Genomic DNA, 17,575 nt, shown 5'->3' on the forward strand with positions numbered 1-17,575 from the left:
GCCACGTTGCTGTCTTAGTAAAGAAAATCAGTTTTTTTAACCCGCCCGTAATGTTATGGTCCAATCATACTAAACGTTGCCTCTTCATTAAAGCTGCAGCCTGTCCTTACACAATGGAATGTGGAAGTAGAGAGAGGTTTGTGTGTCACAGCAGTGGATCATTGTCCTTGGTAGTTTCCCTTGCCCTCTGCACAGTGAATGCAGGGATAACATGTCATCCTTATAACTCTTAGAATAGAGACATTAAATTGAACTTAATGTAGGCAATCTAATGATGATCAAAATGTGTTTTTGGTCGGAAGGGAACTTAATCAAAGCTTCTCTTCGATATTGCTTTTATCAAACAGGGGTTCAATTCTGGGAATGAGAGAAATTAATTTCTCTTTATCTTTTATTGCGTTTTTAATAAATGCCCCTGCTTGTCGTCCATATTCCCAGACACACGCACAAACTCACAACCCAGCGAATCTCAGTGCAGCAGGGGGATGAATACCAAACAATCATATCACCGAATAATCTGTGAGTGAATCACCACGTCTACAGTCGATTTTCTTATAGGCTTAACAAGCAGAGGCAAGAAGGATATACATCTCTCTGTGTGTGTGTGTGTGTGTGTGTGTGTGTGTGTGTGTGTGTGTGTGTGTGTGTGTGTGTGTGTGTGTGTGTGTGTGTGTGTGTGTGTGTGTGTGTGTGTGTGTGTGTGTGTGTGTGTGTGTGTGTGTGTGTGTGTGTGTGTGTGTGTGTGTGTGTGTGCGTGGTTACGCAAACTTAAGGAATTACAGTGTGAGGAACAGATTTGCATTGGTTTGAGATGCCATCTATCTTTCCCTCCCTCTTCTTCCACCTCTCGTCAGCCCTCCCTCTCTGATTTCATTTCCTCTCCTCTCATCTCTTTTCCTGTCATCTCAGTCTGTACTTGAATATCTTTCTCTCTCATTACATCTTCTCTGACTTCACTGTCTGCTCCTTAAGGTGCAGGCTTTCACTGGGCCACTGAATTATACCACTGCGGATTGATCCATCCTCTGGACTGTGTGTCTCTGTCCTAACTCTGCAGCTTCAGATCATGCCCAAACTAATAAAACTATCTAATTTTACATATTTGAAAAGTCCAAAGTGAGGTTCTAGTCTGAATAATGAAAACTGAAGTCTTTCAAATGTATGATTATTACATTGGCAACATTCTGCAAATATGAGAAGAAATGTGAAGGAGACAATTGTCTCTTCCCCCAAACTTGTTTGAGCATGAAGGTAGATTTTGTATTTGTTCATGAATATGCAAAATACGAAAAAAATAATAACTGAGTAAAAGAATAATTATTATTACTTACCATTTTGCCAATACATGAGGATAACATTGTGAATTTGAAAAACAGTTTTTTTCTCAAATTGTGCAGGTGCAGATTTTAAAATATAAGATGACTGGACATTACATTAAGGAGTCCTTGGTTTCTATTAAATGTATTTCTATAAAGAACTGTACATAAATAAAAAGTATGCTCTTGTCAGTTGACTTGAGAAACACTCTGGAAGTCTGACTAGAATAACAATAGTTCACAAGATTGGTTTAATTGATTCTTCATCACCATCGTTTTCTGTCGATAAATCTTAGGAATAGGTTTAGTCGGATGAGTACTTTCTGGGTGACAGTGGGGATATCAGGCTGGGGGGTGGGGGGGGGGGAGATCATGCTGGTAGTGGCTTGCATCATTTCCTGAATACTAAAGAGAACAATATATTGAGAGAGATTTTTGTAGAATTTCCAACGGGGCTTCATTACGAGTCCCTGTGTGTGTGTATGACTGAATGGCCATGTTGAAACATAAAATGAAGTAAAGGTTCAAAAAGATAAGAGGTGTCCAGCACTCTGCCAGATGGAGTCTGGGCACAAATGGTTTTGCGGGTAAACTCGCCGAGTCATTCTTGTAAACCAACCTCTCCTGAAAAAAACATTTAGAAAGAAAAGAAGTAGAAATAAATTTAATTTATGATTTAAAAAGTAAATGGAATACAGCCACAATGTACCAGTCATTTGATTTCTACAGAAATTGATTTAAGATGAATAGAATTTAGTACAAGTGTTTTTTCCGCTCTTTCTTTAAAACATGTTTTAATATTTTGCAGGAAATATTTTTATTAACGGTACTGATGGGATTCTTGAAACTGCATTTTATTATACTCAATCACTGTTTACCCCTTTCTTACAGTACATTTTATCCTCCTCCTTCGCTTCATTTATCCATCTACACCTTTCTTTCCCTTCATTCATCAGTCCCTGTCTCTTATGACCGCCTTTACAGCCTTATGTTCTCCTCTATAATGTCCTTCCTTCCTTCCCTTCTTCCCTCCCCCCTCTCTCCCTCTCTTATGCTCTCCCTGTCTTCCTCTCTGCCAGCCAGGGCTGCAGGCTTTCGGTAGCATTACAGCGTGTAAACCTCGGATTACAGCAGCCAAAGTCTGCCTAGCACGGCATGCCTCTGTGGATCACAAATACTCAAGAGTGTGAACACACACACACCCACCCTCCCACCTCTTACACAAACTCACACGTAGGATATTTACAAGGCCACGGACACTCGTGGACCTTACAGACAGGAAATGCACATCTCAGGCAGTCTCACACACGCTATGTAGAGAAACAGAATGAATGCACACACACAGATTACTGCACAAACATCGACACTATTCTGTTCCAGCTCGAGTTCTCCTGAGTCCCTCTGAACTCCCCACATCACCACCTTGTGTGTGTGTTCTTTACGTGTCTACTTGTTAGTACCGCGGTTTACCCCATCTGCCCTCCCTGTGATTTACCCTGTTGTGCGCCGCCTCTCTCCACATAAGATGTGAGGGACACGTGAAAAGATTACACACTTCGCTGTGCTCCTCCTCGTCTCCTGCTGGGATGTTCATGAGTGACCCTTTTCCTAGAAATTATAATCAAGCTTATTTACTGGATAAGTCCGTGAAAACATTGACTGACAACATATTTCCAGTCAATTTTTCCCGACAATATTCTCTCATGAAATTACCCATCTGCTCTACAGCAGTTGAAGCATGATAAAACGTAATGCTTGGGTTAAGGGACTCTCTGGGTTTGGTTAATGTGAGGAAAAGATGGTCTTCTCGGATTTACACTGAAAACGTCCACATGAGTCCATTGATCCCCTTCGCTAACATTAATCAGCGTTTATGTTGCGTGAGCCTGACCACAAATAGGACTCAGTAAGTAATCTGTGGTCCTGGTATCAAAGGCTGCAGGATAATTTGTCTTCACCTAACAAATACAAATACAAATATCCACCCACTCTCTTCCGTGAGTAGCTGACACATATTTTCACAACTCCTTTTTCGTCTCCTTGTTTTCCCGATCTCGATTTAACTAGCGGGTTGCAGCATACAGCACGGTGTGCACACATACACCAACAATACAAAAATGTTGTCATTTGTCTTTTCTGATACTACATCAGTGCATCAGATGTGGGAGAGGCTCAACGCTGATTAGCTGTCACGACATTGTGCCATGCAAATCTTTCACTCAAGTCCAAATATTTTAACTTGAGCGGGTGATGCAAATTTGGTGTCATTCCCGTTTATTGGCATTATTCAGTCATATGTCTTGCCTCCTCCATGTTAGCTGATGGGGACAAACTTAAAAGGCCATCATTCTCTGCAAATATATATCTCTCAAAGATGGTTCCTGTCATTATCACACTGATATAAGTATGGTGTTGTAAGTACACTGATGTAAGTACATGTTTTTATGGTATCAAAACATGTTGTTTCAGTCAGTAGATGACACATAATACTTTGTAGATACTTTACACCGTAACACAGAACCTGCCTAACTAGTTGTGTATTTATCAACCTGATTTCCTGCAGTTTGTCCTATTAGACACATGTATTACTTAGTATTTGCCTCAAGGTCTCCTACTAGACTGAAGCTGTAGTGCCGCCCCTCAGTTGTCACTTTGGATTAAAGCACCTGTCAAATTAGTCAGCGTATATGGAAATGTGCACAAGCTTGATAATCTCTTTGTCATGGTTTAGGGGTTGGAAATTCCCTGTGGGATGTTTGGCTGTGCAGGTGCTTAAGGGTGTTAAGGCATCCACTTTACATTTCATACTTTCATCAGTGTCACAGAGGGTTTATTTTAAACATTTTGCTGCTTCAACAGTTGATATTCTGAATGAGTAAAAGTTGCCCTCCCTAGAGCAATTCACCTGAAAACATATATTAGTTTTTTTGGGGGCAGGAAAGCCGCAGGCAAAGAACGGGTGAGAACAAAGAGAAGAATATTATGTGTCCTGAATTTAATTTAAATTGTGTTTTTATGTGAAAAGGTGGATCTGCCCTTTTATAGCACATTAGTTCAACTTTACCTCCTCTTAGCGTCCTCCTGATGTCGAGACTGCTGCTTCAAGTTGCTTTCGACTCTCGCTTTTTTCACCCTCAGCCCTAAGTGCATCCATCCGTGCATGTATCTTCTGTTGTGAAGGTCGTTCCTCGTTGCACATCCACAATGATCCATCCATCTATTTATTCACGTCTCGCCCCCATCCTCCCTATCTGTGTTGTTGTCTCGTCCCGCTAGACAAGTGTCAGTTAGCTGGAAAGGTCAAGAGATGTGTTAATGCAAAAAAAAGACTGCTCATGGACGTAACCAGGCTCAGAGACAGGCCCTCGGTGAACATCGGGAATCGGATTGACAGGAACCCAAGTGTTTTTGTCTGTTTATATTTGTGAGTGTTGGAAAGCTGAGAAGACGAGGTTGTTAGTCTATTCCCGACCGGAATGGCTGCAGAACGTTCCCTGACTGTCCACACGTGCGACACACATACTCACACACTCTTACAGACTAAGAATGTCAGTGTCCGTTCCCTCAGAGGTACAGTACGTGATGTGCAGCGGTCGGCTGTCTACCGGACCTGTCAAAGTCTAAGCCGATTACTGAGTGACTGACCAGCTCTGTTAGTGCACAGACTGTCAGACGGACTGACATGCTGGTTTACTACCTAGGTGCAGCTGACAATCTGAGTATTGATCTGCTAATTTTTTTTTACTTTCTCAAGACAATTGGAGTTATTAACTCTAATAATAAAGTGAATGAATACAAAACTAAATGAAATTTGTTTTTGATTACAGGCATTATACTTCTGGTGTCCCTTTAAAAGGAAACTTTTTTTTTTTTTACATCTTTCAACCAAAAAAAAAAGAATGAATTCAACAGATATTAAACCAAAGTTAGAGAGACACGAACAAAGGTTTTTGCCTCTAAAACGATCAGTCATTTGATCTAAGAAAATCCACCAAGTAAATTGAACCGCATTCTGGAATTTGCCATTGATGTGAATGTTGTGATGATTGCTCTTGTCCTATTATGAGCAAATTGAATTAGTATGCTAATTTCACTGATTATACTTTTCATTTTTTAATATACACTCTTTACTTCTGTAGCAATAGATTACCTACTTATTATTCCTCAGAACGGGTTCTGCAGAATTTCAAAGTCTCAGTGTCCCATGGTGTTTGCTTGATCATGGATTATATATATTTGTTTACATATAGACAATATTCATACATAAATGCATTCATACTAGAAAGTGTAGTGACATTTTTTTTTTTTTATAAATTTGCTTTTCTGTGTTTTTAATCCCATTTCCAAAGAGCAACAGTGAGTTTAAAAGAGGAAGAAGACAGTGAAAGTGGTTCGGTTAAGTTTCACTTATAGAACAGACAGTATCTGATACCAGTGAGTTTCATGTAGAGTTGTGGATTTCTTCCTCTCTACGGTAGTAAGTCACAAAGTTAGCGTATTAGTGTTATGAATGTACATCACTAAGATAACCCCCCAACCCACACATGTTTGGTTCACACAGGTTAGTAAAACTAAAGTATAATCATGCTGAACATGTCAGGCCCCTGATGGCTTAAGACCATAATTCAGAGGGAAATTTTATATTTCATTCCATTATGATATCTCGCCACACACAGTACGTGCACACATGTATAATTTATAACCCTATGTATGTACATGTATTATTTATAACTCAGTGGTATTTAATGACTTCAGATAATTCCTGCTGTGCTTAACTACACTTTACCGTCCATGTGGGATCAGTTCTTCATTTGTAAATGCATCTTTATGTCAGCCTGTGAGAGTCTGTGTATACTTGTATTTATGGCTTTGTGAGGACCATATTGAGAAGAGACCTTATGGACCCAGGGCATTTGGGTCTGTCAAAGGGCTGTTTTAGGGTTAAGACTTGCTTTAAATTATTTGGTTAGAATTAGGGCGAGGTTAGAGCTAGGTTGAGGTTAAGACACAGCACTCGAGGTCGGGGCTTGGTTAAGGTTGGGCACCAGCATTTAAAATAAGATGAAAACGAAAAGGAGTATTAAAATCCAATAAAAAATGTTAATTAAAATTGCCAGTTGACAAAAGGTACTCGTCCCAGAGCCACTGGCAGGGCTAGATTAGGGTTAGAACACCACACAACACTCTGAATGAGTAGAACGAGGGGAACAGGCATGCAATGTCAGGGTTTGGCATTTAGTTGTGATGTTAAAGATTAGGGCAATGGGGATGGGGTATATATTCAGCACTGATTGTCATAATTCAAATAGAGCTACAAAAATACATGCTATGCACACATGTAGGTTTGCATAACTGCTAAGTGCCGTCTCTCCCCGCACGCTGTATGTGTGAAGTCTCTCTAGAGAGAGATAGCTGGAGAGAAACAAAACACTTCAAGGGTCCAAATCGTAAGTTTAAATATCATCTACACACCAATACACATGTGTAAGGTAGCTCTTTCTTCCTGCTTGTGAAAGAGAGCAGAGAGGCCTGAAGACTTATAGAAGAAGGCCTGCCTGCATTAAGCACAAATACTACATTAATCAGAAATTTAAGAAGAAAGGCTGGCAGAAAGTGAAAGAGACAAAAGCTCCCATATAAAAAAAACTACAAACACACAAATAATATGCACCTAATTCATCATTTGTAATGTGTTTCTCTCTGATGAAGTTTCCGTCAGTTCACTTAAGTTTGCAAAAACAAATGTATTCTCATTTGCCAAACATATCTCAAAGGCAGAGGTAAATTGATTCTAAAGAGATGTTATGGCAACTGCATTTGTGATTGTTCTTTATTGAGGCAGTAATTGCTCAAACATTTGCTCATTTTTCAATAAAGAAAGGTCACAAAATAAATTAAATGATAAAGAATTTGAATTATGAAGTTACTCACTCATTTACACTTTAGTATCTAAAAGCTAATTTAAGCGGAAAGTTTGTATAGAGGCCAACACATACCAAACACACACACACACACACACACTCACACAAACACATTTGTTAGTACTTTTATCTTGGTATTGATACTCATTGACATAATACATTCCCTAACCACTTGCCCTAACCTCAACCATCCACAGTAGATGCCTAACCCTAAAACCAACTCTCATGTTGCGGGGACCTAACTTTATTTACAAAGTATATTGGTATTCTTCGTGTGGACAAATAACATATCATTTAATTTGTGTTCCTCTCCATTATTTGGCAACCTGGTTTAGACAGCTGATTATTTCTTTGTATCAGACCTAGTTAAAACACCAAAGAATACCACACAACCAAATGACAACTACATTGACACAATGACACAGAATGGTAATGCACATCTCTGTTAAGGCCCGACAGTTCCTTTATGAAACCCCATTAAATGTCCCTGGATTTTAGATCTACTATGGCCTTCATCTGTACCAAAACTAAATTATTTTCTGCACTCTTCCATCAAGTTTCATGGTTATCTGTCTATTCGTTTTTGTGAAATCCAGCAGTTAACAGACAGACAGACAGACAGACAGACAAAAACAATCTCCTTGGTGAAGGTTATTATTAATAATATAGATTGTTATGTAACCCTGACCTACAGGCTTTTCTATATGATTACAGATTTGTCTCTCAAGGGTAGAATCATCAGGTGTGGCTATTCCAATATCCCATACACATATCACATTTAAATTTCATAAGCCTCCTTAACCAGGCAATATCAGACTGCTGGAAGGCTCCTATATCCAAAGAAACAGACTTTATGCCCCTTTAGGTTGCAGGACATGTTAGAACCGGCATATCTTCTTTCAGTGAGAAGTGAAAATCAGGGAAGCTTCTCTTCGGGCAACAGCAGGAATCTGCTACGTTCTCATGAGCTCACTTGTCCTGTAAGTCCAGAGTTTTGTCATGATCTCTTCTGGCAGTATGTGCTGTGTAAGCTGCATGTTCAGGAGTGCAGGAAAAAAACATCTCAAGTAACTTTCTCCTGCTGTCAGACATTTTTCAGACAATTTAGTGAAGGATATACAAAATGTCGAGGCTGCCCAAACAATAAAATAAACACTGTCAAGTATTGTGTCATGAATTTGCAGAAGGTGTTTATTTGTAGTCAACTAGATATCAAGTAGGCAAAAGACAAGAACATACATTAACATTCAACGTAAATAATCATTGGTCATTTGTGTAGCATCTCAACGTAATGACCATGAGCTCACTTATTTAATGATGAACATAGGTGAATTATTGAAGCTTAAATGAATGAATAGACTCACAAAAAAATCTATATTATTACTTGATTAAATTTTTGAATCTTGTCATTTTTTTAACAATAAAAGTATAATTTTTGAAATGGCTGTTTGTAAGTGGAACTAATTAAAGAACTTCAAAGAATTAAAGAAAGCGTTTATAGATTGCCTCACTCTCTGATGGATTTTCCACATACACAGTAAACATGTTGTACAGTCCAACACAGGCTCGTTAAGACCCTCATAACAGTAAAAAAAAAAAATATTTCTTATAGGCCTGTCCATCTGAACTGTAAAACAGGATCATTACTGTAAAGCGAGCAAAGTGTCATTATTATTCCCTCTGATATTCCTTGACGAGCTCCTCCAAATGCAGTTAAATGATTGAATGACAGTAACGGCACCCGAGGTGATTTTCTGGAGGTGAAAACTGTATCGAACTGGAATGAAATATACCCAAGGTTGTCGTCAAACACCCATTCTATAATAATTAGTGGCGAAGCCAAAGAGACGGCCGGTCGGATCATTGGTTCCGTAGGTTTTAGAGTTTTTGTTCTTGTTCACTGATTATCACAGTGTTTTACATGCAGTGTTGCAAATGAATTAGGTTCCCCTCAGCTCACTTTGTGATTGAGGTGCACTGAACATTTCCCTCTGCCATATCTCTACTGTTATCATGTGTTTGAATGCACCTTCAACACATCACATCAAGTCTCTATGAATGAGCTCTGAATACACAAATATGTTTTTCTTTTTACCGCATGCATTGAAAAGAAAAACCAGCAACCCTGCTTGCCAGCAATATTTCATTGTAGCTGTTCTCGAGCAAGCCAATTTAAATATAGTTGCTATACAGGTAGACAGAGAGAATAAAGATTTTAATGGCTGACTTTATTTAATAATTTACTCAAAACATCAGCTTAGAACAACACTATCAAATAAAATAAGTGAGTCGAAAGGGCAGGAAAGAAGAGCAGTGTTTGTGAGACGAGATAAGTGATGTGTGGGAATACATTCGTGCAGCAGAATATACCATAATACCGACAGTACATGCTTGGAAATGAACTACTTCTCACCGAGGGAACCTAGTGGATGGGCACACAGACTATAAGGTGGAGATCTGGCAGCCGTTGGTGCAGAGCAGTGATATTACTGCAGCGTGGCCTGCATGCTGCAACAAGCTGTCCCCTCTCTGTTAGATGACAGACTGAGAGAGAGTAAAGACACAGAGGGAGAGATGGAGAGATGGGTCTGTGGGCTGAAAAGAACTGGGAAAGGGATTGAAGGAAAGATGGAGAGGGGAGAGGACAGAAGGACGGCTCGGTATGCAAGCTGTTTGGAGACTCCGCCGACACACATGTTGCTCACCAACAGGGGAGAAGGAGGAGTGGAGTGTGGGGACGCTGGAGGAGGGAGCGGTAGACAAGAGCAGCAAAAAACTGCTCAGCAGCTTGTCTGCGTTTGTGCCCGGCTACTGTCTCTTTACTGCAGTGGCAGACGTGAGTGCTTGGCAAAGACAACAGAGCAAGTGTGACACAGCGGCAGCGGCTGGAAGCGACACACCAGTGTTTGGCAGATGAAACAAGGTTAGCATGGGGAAAAGAGAGAGTTTAGAAATAGACGGATGAAAAACAATATTCGGGTTTTCTTATATGTCGGTGAAGAGCAAGATAAACTGCAAGGAGTTGTGAGAATTCTACACAAACAATTCAATATTGCAATTCATGGCCCAAAATCAAATCTCTCCCTTCACTGGTGGAGCTCCGGTTCTGGGGCAGTCAATACCGAAATAGCCCGGGTCATGGGGAGCTGCTCTTTGTTTACCAGAAAGAATTTAAGTCAGTGTAGAGTAGAATATTTTTCTTCATACTTTCTCTGATGGTTTTTGTTTTTTGCAACTGCCTGTGCATATCGATTTTGTCTCGGCCTCTAATTGCTTTCAGAACACTCTGCAGCGATTCCAGCTCTGTTGTTTAAGAATGTCACCCGGCATCGATTTGTGTTTGTGATCGCCAACTATTCATGTATGTGACAACAGCAACCAAAAGCCACAGATTGTTGCACAGGGTGCTTTTTATGTGTTTGCCACAGAGAGTGGGAAATTCACGAGGCCCCAAAAAAACCCTCCGTGACTGTGCGATGCCATTTAAACCAGACGATACCTGCAGGCTGTTTGATTGTGTGTCTGTTGTGATGTGTGGGGTTTGTGTGTTTAGAAACGGTGGGTGAGTTCTGCAGAGAGTTGTAGCAGTAAATGAGTCCTTCGGCCCCCTCACAGCACTCATTCAAAATCCAATTACTTTTAAATATGTGTAGTTACACATCCCTTAAAGTGCCTGAGTATGAGCTACTGAACTGTTCACGCCGAGTCGCCGACTGAAGACAGCTTAGATCTGACCACACCTCCAAACACAATCTACATAGACTGACTACAGAAGCAGGCATTACACAAAGTGATGAAGGCATCTTGCTCCTGCTGGTCACTAAATATACAGGGTCAGGGCCCTATATCAAGTTATTATTCACTATTATTTATTTGTGAGTAAAATTACATTTCTTTGTATTTTCCAGCCGAGTAGATATCAAATGGAAAGTTGACTGTAATTTAATAAAAAACTGATGTTTTAATCCACTTTCAGCTTAATCAGTGGGTTTGGTGAAATGCAAACAAGATAAAACTGCTCACTAAACCAGTAGGTGCACTTAATTTCAGTGAGTGCACGATTAGAAGTCAGGCTGAATTAACTTGGACGAGGATCAAATCAGCACTTTGCCAATGTGAAACTACTACGGAAGTACTTGATATACAAAATTGTAGGTTTAGGTTTAAAAATGTAAGAAAAACAAAAATAAACTACAGGAACACAAATCTGACCTTTACCCACATGTACGCATTCACACACCTCAATATCTCTCCAATGATAAGTTGAAGTGTGCAGTTATTGTATGTGTTAGGGCCTTCCAAAGCACACATGTACATGTACTCTAACCATTGCAGGTATTGTATGTACGGTGGCCCTGAGAGCTCAACGCAATGCAATTTAAGAAAACACATGCAAGTAGACAAAGCGCAAGCAAAGTAAGAAAACATCTTCAGCAATTTTACAACCCAGAACAACACATTACACACAACACATTACAGAAATGCGCTGCAATTACAGAAAACAACAACAAAAGTGTTTCCAGGGGACAACTAAAAGTGATGGACACATCCGTTTTTTTAATTGTGGGTATTTCGTTGCATTTTATATTTTTTAATTGGCAGGCTAATAGTAAGCAAACGTCAACGCCCGGTTAGCATAACAGAGCTGCAGTAACATCTGCGATCACATTAACCATTATCAGACAGACACCGACTTTAACAACTCCAAACTGCGGCAGCAACAACAACCGGACTTGTCCATCCCTTTTAGTTGTCCCCCGGGGACAGTTCTGTTGTTTTCTGTAATTGCAGCGCATTTCTGTCAAATTAATGAAAATGTTTTCTTGTGTTTTCTTAAGTTGCAGTGCGTTGAGCTCTCAGGGCCACCTCATAAATGTAAGACATATCTGTATATCTGCGTATATTTCAAGATGTACACGGTACTCGCTTTGCATTTGGGGCACATGTCACCAAAACAAATATTGTCCCATTGACTATTAAAAACAAGTGGGTGATATCCAGAGAATACAGATAGTGGTGCAAACCATTGCCTCCATTCTGAGTACCCTGACGCAAAAGAGAACAACATGGGAAAAAAAGTCAATGAAACAAATGACTGGAGGAAACATCAAGCTGTGATGAGAAAACATAATGCCCTGCTGTGAGACATACAAAATCTCACTTATCACCACTGCAAAATGACAACAGCTGCTAGTGAGAGTGATATGAATAAACAACACTTATTCATATCATATTGTTTGCTTGAATCTGTTTGTTCCTACAGATGCAGCATTGATTCCCCCTCAAAGCTACATTAAGGCTACAGATTTGCAGACTCTCCATGTTGTATTGTTTTTCAGTTTATTGCCATCACATTAGACGTTATGATTTTAATGGCATCGATAAACAAACACAAATGATAGTAAACATTTTAATGCCCACGTTTCCTGATGGCTTCACAGATTATAATGTTCGCGAAAATTCAAGCTTGGGGAGAACTTTTTTTTTATTTTGCCGATCAATTCCTCAAACTAAAATGACTGAATTGCATTTTCCTTTTATATGGTGCCGTAAAAATGCAATTCAAAACAGGGTTTCAAAGAAGCCGTTGTGTGCATTCTAAAGCAGAATTAATCCAATTTAGGTAAATATATTGGAAATGTAATGGTAAAATGTGAGACATGTAGAGATTTACAGAAATAGTGTGGAACAATGCACTCTCCTGAAAGTTGTAGATGCATAGAGTGAAAATCATTGTGGGATGCTAATGGCAATGTTTTGAAGCCCGAGTCTACAAAGTAACGATCTGGACACAGTGGGTCATTCACTTAACATGCACACACACGCCCACACCCACATATGCACATTTATTTCATGCTGTTGGGGGGAAATGAGCCCTTATCTGGAGCTGTGGAGATAAGCAGAGGCAATGGGCCACTCTAGCAGCCTCTGACACACACACACACACACACACACACACACACCACACGGAAAGCTGTCTCCACACTCTCCTGTTAAATGAAAGTCACAACATTATAAATATAGAGTGGAAGTATTGATATTCAGATAATGTAGCAGAGCCAGTTTCGCTGTAATACTTGTTATTTTATTTTGTTCTGACTTTCTCTCCTATGTCTCTTTCTCATTCATTCTCTGTTCTTGGAAATGATTAACGTAAACTATCTACCATTTGTAAATTAGTCTGAGAAGTTTAAACTATATTCATAGCAGTGGTTCCCAAATCGTCTGTGAGGCAAGTCCAGGTTTGCTGTGGTAGTATTAGGGAAATGTACAATATTATTATTGCAATACTACTATAGTAAAACAGGGTTCCACAGTGCCACCATTTAAGTCTGTCAACTGTGAAATATCCCTTGGTCGCACCAGTGCGCAAAACATTTAGCTGGTGCTTCTCTGTATTTGATCGAGTGCGAGGAGATGTAGCCTATGTAGAACAGTGGAAACAGAAAGTGTGAAAACAGTTTGTACTATACGGACCCTCGCTGTAAAACGATTAGTGCCGGTGCTTCAGGATCAGAGCAGAGGCAGCAGTTGGTTTGTACCATGTCAGAGTCTGAGAGTCCTCCCTCCACACACCCGCTCACTTGACACTGTAACGTTCAACACAAACACTAATGAAGGGCTTACCTTAATATTTTTGAGAATGCAAGTTAGAAGTTACCTTGTTCAGTTTACAGCCTTCGTTCTTGAGATGCAATCAAACCCAGCCTCAGTAAAGAAATACAAATGCATATGGGAATTGTCAAGAAACATTATAATAGTTATAGTACCCGGGTGCCAAAAGGTGCACTGAGAAATTTTGGGTGCATCTAAATGAAAATGTGTGTTACACATAAAATGCCTTGATAGACAGCCTGTGTGAAGGAGAGCAAATAAAAAAAAGAGAAAAACGGTTTAAAATGGATAACAAGGGTTTTGTATGAATAAGAATACTGGTGTGCCTTGTGATTTTGGCTAGTCCTGCCTTGTGCAGAAAAAGTTTGAAAATGTAAGGCATTTATTAACATCCAGTGGTGATCAACAAATGAAAGCAAGTAAAGTACACTTGTTTTTTTATGTACAAAAATATGTATTTCCTATCTGAAATTTTTGAGCTGGCTAATTAAAGTAGAATCCAAAGGATACGTCCAGTGAAGAGGTCCTATATCAAATTGCTGGATAACAATTGCTGATAGTACGGCTGGTGCCTACACTGTACGACCTCCCCAACTAATCAGTCCTATCAGTTATAGTAATTCATTCACCACATTCATTGCAGATAAACGCCAATGCAAACCTACTTCTAATGAAAGAAAGCTTAACAACTGTGTGCACCGGTCATCACGATATGAGAGAATGAAAAGCATTGGAGGGGTGACATGTCCATTCTGTCTACCGTCATGCTGAATCTCTGTATTGTAATAAAATCATTTCATGCGGACCTCCTCATGACATCACTGCAGTGTTTCCAATTGATTACTTAGACTGTGGCAGTGCACCGTGGTGTAATGTGTCCCATCACATAATGACACACAGCTTTAAATATCTCAAACTCGCTGATTTGTCCGGCTGTCAAAGTCTCTCACTATCTCACAGTCCGACTGACCATTTGCAGCATACAACCTGCCTGCATCTTTGGTCTGTTAAAACATCCATAGCGTCTTTAGCATCCTCAGCTGTCGGGCTGGCAGAATTTGGCATGAACTTGGCAGATACCACTTTCTGTGCGGGTTCACATAACAAGTGCACAGTTATCGTTATGGGCGTTATAGGCGACCTCAAATTAACACCAACCCTCCTCTGTGAGAGCCTATGCAGTTACTGGAAGTGATTAATTTGGTCACTTAGTCACATCATTGAAATTACACAATATACAATTCATGGTGAGAGAGGAAGAGTCGTATTAGATGTGTCTTTAATGTATAATGTGCATGTCAGTGTGGATGGAGTGAAGTCACATGACCAGTCTGGTCCTCCTGATTGATCGGCCCCTCCGGGAGTAGTGTATTACTCTGTGATGTTGATTGGTGTGTCTCTCCTCATCATATTGGCTGATGATTAAACACTAGGGGATAGGCAACACAAGCCACCGTCTCTTAAGGGTACAGCAAAATGTTAATGCTAAATCTTTACATTATTCATTGTCTCGTTTCATAGTCTTGATTTAGCACCTCAGAGAAACACGTGTGTTTTTCATATCGGCTGATAAAAGGTCCAACTGGCATTCGTACCAACATATAGTAGTCTTCTGGGGATCACCGTTGTGTGTGTGTGAGTGTGTGTGTGTGTATGCATCTGTGGGTGTGAGTTTCCTTGTGAGGTCATGTCTCAATATCACTGTGAAAATCAACACCATGCCAGTGTTGAGATCCACACCTTTAAAGTTAAATAAGGAAAATTGTCAGCTCTGTGAATAGACAAGGGATGCCCATTAAACATTGTTACGTTAAGTGTAAATGCGTTGCATTATCTGCTGCACTTTTTTAGACAGTCTACAACAACATAGCCATTTAAATGTGAATGTTTTTTGGAGTTACTGTACGTGCACAGTTTTCTGGATTTCCAGGAGGCGTGCTCAGCTCAGGTGTGAAAGGGAAGTGGAAGTCCCTCTGTGCCATTGGCCTCTTACGCTGGCATGTGGCTTCACAGATGATGTTTTACAGCTTATACACGGCCATGTTTCTATAAGCACTCAGAGTACCACTGCGCTGTAAATTTATCTTTTACAAGTCTCTCATCATCTCTGCTCACCACGTACCAGTATCTTGTTTGCCTGCCATATGCTCCCGATCTCCCGCCTCGCTTTCCCCCGCTCTCCGAGTGCCTCCCTCTCTTGGTTGAGTTATCTCTTGCCGTGTGTGTCCTCTCTGTCTCCTGTTTTTGAGCCATTTGCATCTTTTTGACTTTCACATGCAGCTCCTCACCCGCTCCTATTAACACGCTGCACATATACACTGAGGTAGCAGGGAAGGGTTACGGGCAACATATGTGAGCATAGCGTCAGACTCACATGCACACATTCACACTCTTTGATCAAGGGCTCTGTTGACATTGGGATTGTAGAAAGAAGAATTGCACAGCACTAGTTTTTTGTACCATAAAAACAGTTAGTTGGCTCATCCACAGATAAACTGAAAATTACCAATGCCTCTGTTTTCTGCATACAAAATGGAGAAAGAACAAATATAGGGGATACAGATTTTTGATGTGTGTGGGACACATGCGACAGACTCGTACTCTAGCTCCACATCTCCCCCTCCAGGCTGCAAACAAGGATAGCATGTAGTGCAGTCTGCTGCACCTGGCTGTGTGAGTTACATAAATGCAGCCACACAGGCAGCTTATCAGTGAATTCCAGTATTTGAAGTCACAGTGATTTTGTAATGATAATTGGAATAATTCTGTATCGCAGCGACAGGAAAGTGAAACTTGCTGCACATCCTCGCCCGTGTTTTCACTGGCTCGGGCTCATGAGACCTTAGTGCAAGTTGAACCTGGAGGCATGTTGAGTATTATGTGTAAGTCAGTGATCTCTTTGTTATTGGCCTTATTAAGTTATAATGTTTGACGTCCCAGGAGATGCAGCATACGTAAGAGGACAGTCAGAAAGACAATTAAACTGTCCATACTGTACTAAATACTGTCCATATGCAGGGACATGAGAAGAGACTAAATCTGGCAAAGTAAATAAATGGCTGAAAATGGCATGCGAAGGACAATAATACTCCAATATACCTTTATAAAGGTCCTGGACAATTTTCTTATCTACTGGGGATGTCAGAAATTGCTGATCGTACTTGAAGTTTAGCAGATTTAAACTTAACCAAAATTACATTTCTATAGATATTTGGAAAGGGATGAGAGCAGGAATAGTTTTACTCTCTAACAGTCTTCCATTGAAGCACAAGGATCACACTATACTAAGGTCCCAAAGGAATTGATCAGAATTGACAGAACTGCACATTTGGCAATATCTTAAATCCTTAGAAATATGGACCACCACATGTTTCACCTAGGCTGCATGCTCCTCTGCTTCTCCGGTGTGTTTGTGTTTTCCTCTCTGCACAAGGCACGCTGTGCAAATTTTGGATTGCAGACAGCTAAATCACTTTTTTGCCCCCTACTTCTTCTCTCTCTACAGGGAATCCAGGGTAGTTTGATCTTCGAAGCTAAAACAATATTTTATTGAAAGCAGAAGGCAGCACATAGATGATGAAAATATGACTAGGGACTCAAATAATGTGGTCCCAGGGAAAAGTTTATGATGCAATTTGATCGACATAGAAGGCTGGGTCAGAATCCTAAAACAATTTTGAATAAAATCACCATCCTATTCTTTAACTGTGCACAAAGAACAAG

General features: G+C 40.2%; 1 protein-coding gene across 1 annotated transcript in view; it reads left to right on the forward strand.

The window, feature by feature from the left end:
* grid2 (glutamate receptor, ionotropic, delta 2) overlaps positions 1-17,575 on the forward strand; it is a 425,270-nt gene that overhangs the window by 313,914 nt on the left and 93,781 nt on the right. The gene's annotated exons all lie outside the window — the stretch shown is intronic.

This window comes from Platichthys flesus, chromosome 3 (genome assembly GCF_949316205.1).
Source record: "Platichthys flesus chromosome 3, fPlaFle2.1, whole genome shotgun sequence".
NCBI classification, from domain to species: domain Eukaryota; kingdom Metazoa; phylum Chordata; class Actinopteri; order Pleuronectiformes; family Pleuronectidae; genus Platichthys; species Platichthys flesus.